We start from the raw sequence: 11,304 nt of genomic DNA, 5'->3' as shown, positions 1-11,304 counted from the left end.
TATTTGCGTCACAACATATCACTTTTCCCCCTCAAGATATTCCTAAAGACAAACCCAACAACAATGATCCCCTCCACCTTGGAATCTTTGTCCATAATGTTAAAGTTAGATGTTTCTTGATAGATGGGGGAGCAGGGTTGAATATCTATATACTTAAAGTAGTCAAAGGTCTGGGTTATTCAAAAAATGATGTGGATCCCTCTCAAAGGATCACAATCAAAGCCTATGATGATGGTGAAAATTTCTCTATAGGGGTCATCATCTTATCTACAGAGTTGGTCCAAATACTAAGAACACTTTATTCCAGGTCCTAGATATAGAAATGAACTACAATATGATACTAGGCCACATGTGGATCCATGCTATGAAAGAAATTCCTTCTACATATCACTAGTGCCTAAAGTTCTCTTATAATAGTGTAGAGGTAACCATCCAGGGTAATCTAGATCCCTTCTAGTTCTATGCCAATCTTAGAGGAACCACTACATAACAAGTCTTTAACTCCACTCACCAAGTTGCCCCACCAACTCAGCTCATTGAGCCAATGAGCTATGCCAAGTCAACTCACTAGGTCAACTCCCTAGTTTAGCTCACCAACTCACCCCAAAAAATTGCCTTTTTAAGCCCACTCACCATGTCAGCTCCCTAGGTGGGCTCCTCATGCTAGGTTGCCTCAATGAGTTGGCTCTTGAAGTTTTCTCCCCAAGTCAACTCCCCAATTCAGCTCACCAAGTCTACTTGGTAGGTAAAATCCCTAGTTCAATTTGCCAAGTTGGCTCACTGTGTCATCTCAATGAACCAACTCATCGAGTCACCTCACCATGTTGGCTCTTTAATTCCACTTGCCAACTCATCCCACAAACTTGCCTCATTAAGCCCACTCACCATGTCAGCTCCCCAGGTTGGCTCCCAATTCCAGCTCGCCAATCTAGTAATTCAAGTATGCTCACCAAGTCCACCCCCTAGTTAGCTCACCAAGTGGGCTTGTTAAATCACCTCAATGAGTTGACTCTCTGAGTTTTCTTGCCAGGTTGACTCCCCAATTTAGCTTGCCAAGTCAGCTCACCAAGTTTTCTCACTAGGTTGCCTCTTGAGTTTGGCTCACCAAGTTGACCCACCATGTCATCTCAATGAACCAACTCATTGAGTTACCTCACCACATTGGCTCTTTAATTCCACCAACCAAGTCACCCCACCAACTTTCCTTGTTAAGACCACTCACCATGTCAACTCCCCAGGTTGGCTCACTGTGCTAGCTCACCAAGCTGACAATTCAAGTATGCTCACCAAGTCCACCCTTAGGTCATCTCCCCAAGTTGGCTCACCAAGTGGGCTTGCCAAGTTACCTTAATGAGTTGAATCTTTAATTTTTCTTGCCAGGTTGATCCCCTAATTTGGCTCACCAAGTTAGCTCACCAAGTCTACTCGCTAGGTTGCCTCCTCAGTTTGGCTCACAAATTTGGCTCACCATGTCATCTAAATGAATTAACTCATTGAGTCACCTCACCAAGTTGGCTATTTAACTCCACTCACCAAGTTTCTGCACCAAATCACCTCATTAAACCTACTTGCCATGTTAGCTTTCCAGGTTGGCTCCTTGTGTCAGCTCACAAACCTAGCAATTCCAGTGTGCTCACCAAGTCTACACCCCCAGGTTAGCTCACAAAGTGGGCTTCACCTTGCCAAGTCAACCTCACCAAGTCACCTCAATGAGTTGACTCTTTAAGTCCACTCACCAAGTTAGCTCACTAAGTTGCCTCACCAAGTTGACTATTCAAGTGTGCTCACCAAGTTAGCTCACCAAGTCACCTTGATGAGCCAACTCACTTGGTTACCTCATAGATTGATTCTTTTAGTCTACTCACTAAGTCAGCTTGCCAAGTCCCCTCAACAAGTCAACTCACCATTTTTCTTCACCAAGTGGGCTTGCTAAGTTGGCTTGCTAAGTTGCCCCACCAAGTCACCTCTTTAAGCCCACTCACCATGTTGGCTCCCCAAGTCAGCTCACCAAGTTGGCTATTCAAGTACACTCACCAAGTTGATTCTTTAAGTTTTCTCACCAATTTTGCTAGCCAGGTCGGCTCACCAAGTCATCTAACCATGTGGGCTTGAAAAGTTACCCCACCATGTTGCCTCAAAGAATTGACTCTTTAAGTCAGCTCATCAAGCTGGCTCACCAAGATGACTTACCATCTCGCCTCACTAGGTTGCCCCACCAAGTCACCTCTTTAAGACTACTCACCATGTTGGCTCCCCAAGTTAGCTCACCAATTTGACTATTCAAGTTCGGTCACCAAGTTGACTCCTTAAGTTCGCTCACCAAGTCTTCTCCCAAGGTCAGCTCACCAAGTCACCCCACCTAGTCACTTTAGTGAGTTGACTCTTTAAGTTAGCTCACCAAGTCAGCTCACCTAGTCATTTTACCACATTGCCCCAGAAAGTGTGCTCGCCAAGTTAACCCACTAAGTTTCTTCTCTTAGCCCACTCACCATGTCAGCTCAACAAGTTGGTTGTTCAAGTACGTTGCCAGGTTGACTCTTTAAATTTTCTCACTAGGTCAGCCCGCCCAAGTTGGCTCTTTAAGTTTGCTGACCAGGTCAGCTTGCCCAAGTTGCATCAATGATCTAACTTGCTAAGTCACCTCATGAAGTTGACTCTTTAAGTGTTCTCACCAAGTCAGCTCACCAAGATGACTCACCATCTCACCTTGATAAAATGGCTTGCTGAGTTACCCCACCAAGTCACCTCTTTAAGCTTTCTCACCATGTTAGCTCATCAAGCTAACTCACCAAGTTGACTATTCAAGTAGGCCCACCAAGTTTGGCTCACCAAGTTAGCCCACCAAGTCGCCTCAATGAGCTAACTCAATGAGTCACCTCACCATGTTGACTCTTTGATCTTGCTTGCCAGGTTGCCTCACCAAGTTGACTCAAGTACATTGCCAAGTTGACTCTTTAAGTTCACTTTCCAGGTCAGCCTACCCAAGTCACATCAGTGAGCTAACTTGTTGAGTCACCTCATGAAGTTGACTCTTTAAGTGTGCTCACCAAGTTAGCTCACCAAGCCACCTCAATATCTCACCTCGATAAGTTGGCTTACTGAGTTACCTCACCAAGTTGCCTCTTGAAGCCCAATCACTGTGTCATCTCATCAAGTTAGCTCACCAAGTTGACTATTCTAGTAGGCCCACCAAGTTTGGCTAGCCAAGTTGGCCCACCAACTCACCTCAAGGAGCTAACTGAATGAGTCACCTCACCATGTTGACTCTTTAAGCTTGCTTGCTAGGTCACCTCACCAAGTTGACTCAAGTATGTTTCCAAGTCAACTTTATAAGTTTGCTTGCCAAGTCGGCCCGCCCAAGTTGCATCAATGAGCTAACTTGTTGAGTCACCTCATGAAGTTGACTCTTTAAGTGTTCTCACCAAGTCAACTCACCAAGCCACCTCACCAAGTTGACTCACCATCTCAACTTGATAAGTTGGCTTACCAAGTTATCCTACCAAGCTAGCTCATTAAGTCAACTCACCAAGTTAGCTTTTCAAGCTAGCTCACCAAGTCGACTATTCAAGTAGGCCCACCAAGTTTGGCCCACCAAGTCACCTCAAGGAGCTAACTCAATGAGTCACCTCACCATGTTGACTCTTTGAGTTTGCTTGCTAAATCACCTCACCAAGTCAACTCACCATATTGCCTCACCAAGTGGGCTTGTTAAGTTAGCTCATCAAGTTTCCCCATCAAGTGGCCTCTTTAAGCCACTCATCATGTTAGCTCACTGGGTTGGTTCGCCAAGTTGACTATTTAAGTTTTCTCATTATGCCATCTTGTCAAGTCACCTCACCATGTCAACTCATGATTTCTCCTCACCAAGTGGGTTTGCTAAGTTGTCTTGCCAAGTTGCCCCACCAAGTCACCTCTTTAAGCCCTCTCATTGTGTTAGCTCACTAAATTAGCTCACCAAGCTGATTTTTTAAGTACTCTCATGAATTTAACTCTTTAAGTTCACTTGCCAACTCTGCTCACCGGGTCGGCTCACCAAGTCACCTCACCTATTTGACTCTTTAAGTCTACTCACCAAGTCATCCCTCCTTGGGCTGACTTGCCAAGTTGGCTCACCAAGTCACCCCACCAAGTTGTCTCAATGAGTTGAGAATTTATGTCCGCTCACTATGTCAAGTCTTTATGCTAACTCATTGAGTCACCTCACCATGTTGAATATTTAAGTTCATTTGCCAAGTTGACTCACCATCTCATGTCACCAAGTGGGCTTGTTGAGTCAGCTCACCAAGTTTCCCCACCAAGTTGCCTCTTTAAGCCACTCACCATGTCAACTTGCCAAGTTGACTCTTCAAGTTTTCTCACCAAGACATCTTGTCAAGTCTCCTCATCAAGTTGTCTCACCATTTTGCCTCACCAAGTGGGTTTGCTAGGCCATCTTGCCAAGCTACCCCACCAAGTCACCGCTTTAAGCTCACTCACCATGTCCACTCACTAGGTTGGCTCGTTAAATCAGCTCACTAAGTTGATTACTTAAGTACTCTCACCAAGTTGATACACTTTTTTTGTGAAAATCTTGTAAATAAATAAATAAAGAAAGAAAGAAAGAAATATATATATATATATATATATATATATATATATATATATATATATATATATATTCATATATATGTTTTTAACAACAAAAAGAAAATCCAAAAAAGTGCAAATTCACCAACCTTTTTTCCTGAGTGGCATAGATTTTGGCCTCCAAATATTTTTTGATCCTTCATAGGTTCCTTGGATACTCAATTTAGGTGCTTCTCACCACAATTTCTAAAATATTTTTTCAAAGATGTATTTGGCCAACTCCATGTGTATTCTTAGGGTCCTCCAGCCCTAGGTATTAAGTCTGAGCATCTAGAACCTTCCTAGCCAACATACAACTACCTATTTGAGAAAGGCCTAAACATTGTCTAGGATAGCTCTGGGTGATAGTTGGTAGCTTGACTTGTAGATTTTTGGTGTGAAGGCACCTGTGTGGGTTAGCATATTGTACTTATGAATTCTGTAATTCTGCATCTGTGGTGTAAATAAGAAGTCCACATTTTGTTCTTGCATTTTCTATTATTCTTATGTTTCTGTTATAAGTTTATGGTATTAAGGGGAGCTTCCTGTGCCACCTCACCAAGTCACCTCTTAAGCCCTGCTCACCATGTGGACTCCCTAGGTCAGCTTTTTGAGTTAGCTCACCAAGTTGACTATTCAAGCACACTTGCCAAGTCAACACTTTTAGTTCACTCAAGGGGTCTTCTCACCAGGTCAGCTCATTAAGTCACCCCACCAAGTTGCCTCAATGAGCCAACTCATCTAGTTGCCTCATCAAGTTGACTCTTTAACCCTACTCACCATGTTAGCTCGACAAGTTGGCTCACCAAGTTGACTTACGATCTTGCCTTGCTAAACGTCCCCAACCAAGTCACCTTTTTAAGCCTACTCACCAATTCAGCACACCAGCTTGGCTCCCCAAGTAATGTCACCAAGTTGACTGTTCAAGTATGCTCAGCAAGTTGACTCTTTAAGTTCGCTCATCAAGTCACCCCACCAAAGTGACTCATCAAGATCAGTCTTTAAGTCTACTCACCAAGTCATTTTCCCAAGTTGACTCACCATCTTGACTCACCAAGTGGCCTTGCCAAGTTTCCACTTTAAGCCCACTCACCATATAAGCTTAGGGCTGGTGACCCAGGGTTGGTCAGGTTCACTTGCTAGGTCACCTCACCAAGTTGACTCTTTAAGTATGCTTGACAAGTTGGCTCATTGAGTTGACTTACCATCTTTCCTCGCCAAGTGGGCTCACCAACTTTCCCAACCAAATCAAAATTTTAAGCTTGCTCACCAATTTGGCTCACTAGCTCGACTCCCCAAGTAATGTCACCAAGTCATCTCACCAAATTGACTGTTCAAGTACACTCACCAAGTTGACTCTTTAAGTTTGCTCATCAAGTCACCCCACCAAAGTTCCTCATCAAGGTTAGTCTTTAAGTCTACTCACCAAGTCATCTCGCCAAGTCACCTCAATAGGTTGACTCACCATCTTGCCTTACCAAGTGGCCTCACAAAGTTGCCCCACCAAGTTACCACTTTAAGCCCACTCACCATGTTTGATTGCCAGGTTCAACTTTCTAAGTTAGCTCACCAAGCCACCCCACCAAGATACCTCAACAAGCCAACTCACCAAGTCACCTAAACAAGTTGACTCTTTCAATCCGCTCACCAAGCTAGCTCATCAAGTTGCCTCAATAAGTCAGTTTGCTAATTTTCCCCAATAGATCACCTCTTTAAGCTTACTCACCATTTCAGCTCTTAACTACTCAAGTAGGCTCAACAAGTCATCTCACCTTGTTCGCTCGCTTGGTCAACTCCTCAATTCGGCTCATCAAGTTAGCTTGTTATGTTAGCTCACTAGGTCAACTCGCCAGGTTAGCTCATCGTGTCATCTCAATGAACCAACTCATCAAGTTGCCACACCACATTGGCTCTCTAATTCCACTTGCCAAGTCAACCCACCAACTCACCCCATTAGGTCCACTCACCATATCGGTTCCCTAGGTTGGCTCCCTATGTTAGCTCACCAAGTCGATAATTCAAGCATGCTCACCAAGTTCACCCCTAGGTCATCTCCCTAGGTCGGTTCACCAAGTGGACTTTAAAATTTTCCTTAATGTGTTGAATCTTCAAGTTTACTTGCCAAGTTGACTCCCTAATTTGGCTTGCTAAGTCATCTCACCAAGTTCACTTGCCAAGTCACCTCCCTAGTTTGGCTCACCATGTCATCTAAACAAACTAACTCACCAAGTTGCCTCACCAAGTTGGCTCTTTAATTCCACTTTCCAAGTTGCCCCACCAACTAGCCTCATTAAGCCCACTTGCCATGTTAGCTCACCATGTCAGGTCACCAAGCTAGCAATTCCAGTGTGCTCACCAAGTCAACTCTTGTAGTCTGCTCACCAGGTGGGTTTCACCTTGCTAGGTCAACCCCACCAAGTCACCTCAATGAGTTGACTCTCTAAGTCTACTCACCAAGTTTGCTAAAGCATAAGTGTCGAGAAGTTATTACAAATTTTTGGTGGAAAAATTTCCCAAAAATATTTAGGCTCACCGTTGGAGGCCTTAGAGTGCTCATATGAGGTTCAAAAAATTGAGGGAAGGGAACATGCAATATTCTAAGCCTATAGATTAGAAGCTGGCATTTCCAAAAAGTGGTTATAATAGCCAATTAGAGCAATGATTTGTGAGTTATGGCCTTTGGAAGTTGGGCTATCAAAATTTCTAAAATAATTTGTCAAAGATGTATTTGGCCAACTTATGTGTATTGCCAGGGTCTTCCAGCCATAGGTATTAAGTCTAAGCATCTAGAAACTTCTCAGCTGACATACAATTTCCTATTTAAGAAAGGCTTGAATATTATCTAGGACAACTCTAGGTGATAGCTGGTAGCTTGTCTTGCAGATTATTTTAGTGAAGGCATTTGTGTGGGTTAGCATATTGTTCTTACAAATTATGCAATTACACTTCTACGATGAAAATGAGAACTCCACATTTTGTTCTTGCATTTTCTATTATTTCTATGATTCTATTATAAGTTTATGGTATTAAGGGGAGCTTCCTGCATCACCTCACCAAGTCACATCTTAAGCCTTGCTCACCATGTCGGTCCCCCAGGTCAGCTTTCCAAGTTAGCTCACCAAGTTGATTGTTCAAGCACACTCACGAAGTTGACACTTTTAGTTTTCTCACAAGGTCAGATCATCATGTCACCCTACCAAGTCACCTCAATGAGCCAACTCATCTAGTTGCCTCACCAAGTTGACTCTTTAAGTCTACTCACTAAGTCAGCTTGCCAAGTCACCTCTCCCCAAGGTTGGCAACCCAGGGTTGGTTAGGTTTGCTCACTGGGTCACCTCACCAAGTGGGGTCGCTAAGTCACCCAATAAGTCACCTTAACAAGTCGAATCTTTTAGTTCACTCGAAAAATTGGCTCACCAAGTAGATTTAACATCTTGCCTCACCAACTTTTCAAACCAAGTTGCCTTTTTAAGCTCGCTCCCCAAGTAATGTCACCAGTTCAGCTCACCAAGTACTCTCACCTTGTTGACTCTTTAAGTTCGTTCATCAAGTCACCTCACCAGGTCGGCTCACTAAGTACTCTAACCAAGTTAACTCTTTAAGCTCATTCATCAAGTCACCCCACCAAGTTAGCTCACCACGTACTCTCACCAAGTTGACTCTTTAATTTCATTCATCAAGTCAACCCACCAAGTTGGCTCACCAAGTACTCTCACCAAATTGAATATTTAAGTTCGTTCATCAAGTCACCCCATCAGGTTAGCTCACCACATACTCTCACCAAGTTGACTCTTTAAGTTCATTCATCAAATCACCCCACCAAGTTAGCTCACCAAGTTGACTCTAAGTTCATTCATCAAGTCACCTCACCATGTAGGCTCAAAAATTACCCTCACAAAGTTGACTCTTTAAGTTTTTTCATCAAGTCAACATAGTAAGTTGGCTCACCAAGTACTCTCACCAAGTTGACTCTTTAAGTTTGTTCATCAAGTCACCCCACCAAGTTAGCTCACCAAGTACTCTCACCAAGTTGACTCTTTAAGTTCGTTCATCAAGTCACCCCACTAGGTTAGCTCACCAACTACTCTCACCAAGTTGACTCTTTAAGTTCATTCATCAAGTCACCCCACCAGGTCAGCTCACCAAGTACTCTCACCAAGTTGACTCCTTAGGTTCGTTCATCAAATCACCCCACTAGGTCGGCTCACCAAGTACTCTCACCAGGTCAACTCTTTAAGTACATTCATCAAGTCACCCCACTAGGTCAGCCCACCAAGTACTCTCACTAGGTTGACTATTTAAGTTCATTGATCAAGTCACCCCACTAGGTTGGCCCACCAACTACTCTCACCAGCTCAACTCTTTAAGTTCATTCATCAAGTCACCCCACCAGGTCAGCCTACCAAGTACTCTCACCAAGTTAACTCTTTTAGTTCATTTATGAAGTCACCTTGCTAGGTCAACTCTTTAAGTACACTAATAACTTATATAGGAGAGGTAGTGTGCTTGAAAAAAGGTGGTCGAGCCAAGCTGGCTAACCCAATTTGCCTGAGCCATTCTGGCTGACTCGAGCTAGCCAACCCAGCCTGGTTGACCCAATCTAGGTGAGTCATTTTAGTAGACCCGAGCTGGCCAAGCCAGCCTAGGAAAATCAATTTGGGTGAGCCATTCTAGCCGACCTGATCTAGCTGAGCTATTTTCATCGACCCAATCTAGCCGAGCTTTAAAAATGGTGTCGTGGATGGCTATTTGGTCACATTTTTCATTGAATTGGATTTTTAAGGGTTTTGTCCATGCTATCGAAGATTTTGAATGTAGAAGGAGCCTCACACTAATAGCTTATATAGGAGAAGGAGCTTAATTAGGGTTTGATTCTAGAGAGGGAGCCTAAGAAATGGTTACCAAATCCAAGGAAGGTAGCAGGCGTGCAAATTAGCCAATCCTGACACAGGGAGGTAGTGATAATAAATAATAATACTAGGCTCATCAAGCCTAGTAATTGGAATGAGTACAATATAAATACCTTAACAAGGATCCATTAGAGCAAAATTTTGGTGCCAAGAACTACACTAATTCCAGCTCCACTAGCGTATATTTAAGTTGTTCCAGTTAAAAAGATCGTAGTTGGACCTTGGGTCATCATGGTTGGTCTGCCTTCTTGGTGTGCACTGGCTCTCATATCCCTTTTTTTGATGGCATGTTCTTGGCCTTAATTGGCTGGGTTACAATTCTAGTGCCATTACTTTGAAAAAATTAGAGTGCTTAAAGCAATCCTACACTCTAAATACATTAGCATGGAATAAAGTGATAAGAGTCTGGTCCTATTTCGTTGGCCTTCGAGACCAGAGTAATGATTAATAGCGATTGTCGGGGGCATTCGTATTTCATTGTCAAAGGTGAAATACTTTGATCTATGGAAGATGAACCACTATGAAAGCATTTTCCAAGGATGTTTTCATTAATCAAGAATGAAAGTTGGGGGCTCGAAGACAATCAGATACTATCCTAGTCTCAACCATAAATGATGCTGACCAAGGATCAGTGGATGTTTCTCTTATCAACACCTTCTGAGAAATTAGAGTGTTTAGGTTCCGGGGGGAGTATGGTCACAAGGTTGAAACTTAAAGGAATTGATAGAAGGACACCACTAGGAGTAGAGCATGTGGCTTAATTTGACTCAACATGGGGAAACTTACTAGGTCAAGACATATTAAGGATTGACAGATTAAGAGCTCTTTCTTGATTCTATGGCTAGTGGTGTATGGCTGTTCTTAGTTGGTGGAGTGATTTGTCTAGTTAATTCCATTAACAAATGAGACCTCAGCCTATTAACTAGCTATGTGGAGGTTCCCCTTCATGTCCAGCTTCTTAGAGGGACTATGGCCTCCTAGGCCATGGAAGTTTGAGGCAATAATAGGTTTTTGATGCCCTTAGATGTTCTAGGCCACACACACGCTACATTGATGCAACTAATGAGTTTCTCTACTTGGCCTGAAAGGTTTGGGAAATCTTGCCAAATTGCATCATGATGGGGATAGACCATTTCAATTATTGATCTTCAACGAGGAATTCATAGTAAGCATGAGTCATCAACTCACATTGACTATGTCCCTACCCTTTGTATACATTGCCCATTGCTCCTATCAATTGAATGATTCGGTGAAGTGTTTGGATCATGGCAATGATGGCAGTTCCTATCAGCAACATCACAAGAAGTTCATTTAACCTTATCATTTAGGGGAAGGAGAAGTCATAACAAGATTACTATAGGTGAACTTGCAGTAGGATCATTGTCAGTTCGAGACTTTGAATCATATAGGGGATAGAGCTAGCCTCCTCCCCGCCCCCAAAATCTTAGTGACATGTAGACACTTGGCCCTACAATGATGTGCTGGATGACCAAGCTATGGGTCCAATGCCATCAAGGTCAAGGGTCACATCAAATGCTATGATCAAAAGCATGGATTCCCTATGGGGCAAAGAGACTTGGATGTAATTTGGATTATGATCGGTGCCTTTAAACAATGTATGCATCAAAGCAAGAGGCACCTACATGGTTTTAGTTTAGAGGGGGTCCAGGCCTCATCCCCCATTGAGATTTCATAGCTTGATCAAATGTGTAATGTTGTGCCATGGATCCATCATTTTGATAGCAAAAAGTCATGACTGCCGCAAGCCCCCATTGCCTTTCCTAGGTGT

The 11,304-nt window shown here is 43.2% G+C and overlaps 1 pseudogene; it reads left to right on the top strand.

Annotated features, from left to right (window-relative positions):
• Window positions 1-10,199: 10,199 nt before the first annotated feature.
• On the top strand, window positions 10,200-10,890 carry LOC149573867 (18S ribosomal RNA; annotated as a pseudogene; the record flags this gene model as incomplete).
• Window positions 10,891-11,304: the final 414 nt, after the last annotated feature.

Source organism: Cupressus sempervirens, chromosome 2, assembly GCF_028749045.1.
Source record: "Cupressus sempervirens isolate cs-2001-9-10 chromosome 2, ASM2874904v1, whole genome shotgun sequence".
Lineage (NCBI taxonomy): Eukaryota > Viridiplantae > Streptophyta > Pinopsida > Cupressales > Cupressaceae > Cupressus > Cupressus sempervirens.
Note: the sequence above shows the minus strand (reverse complement) of the source record. Positions and strands in the feature narration are given on the sequence as shown.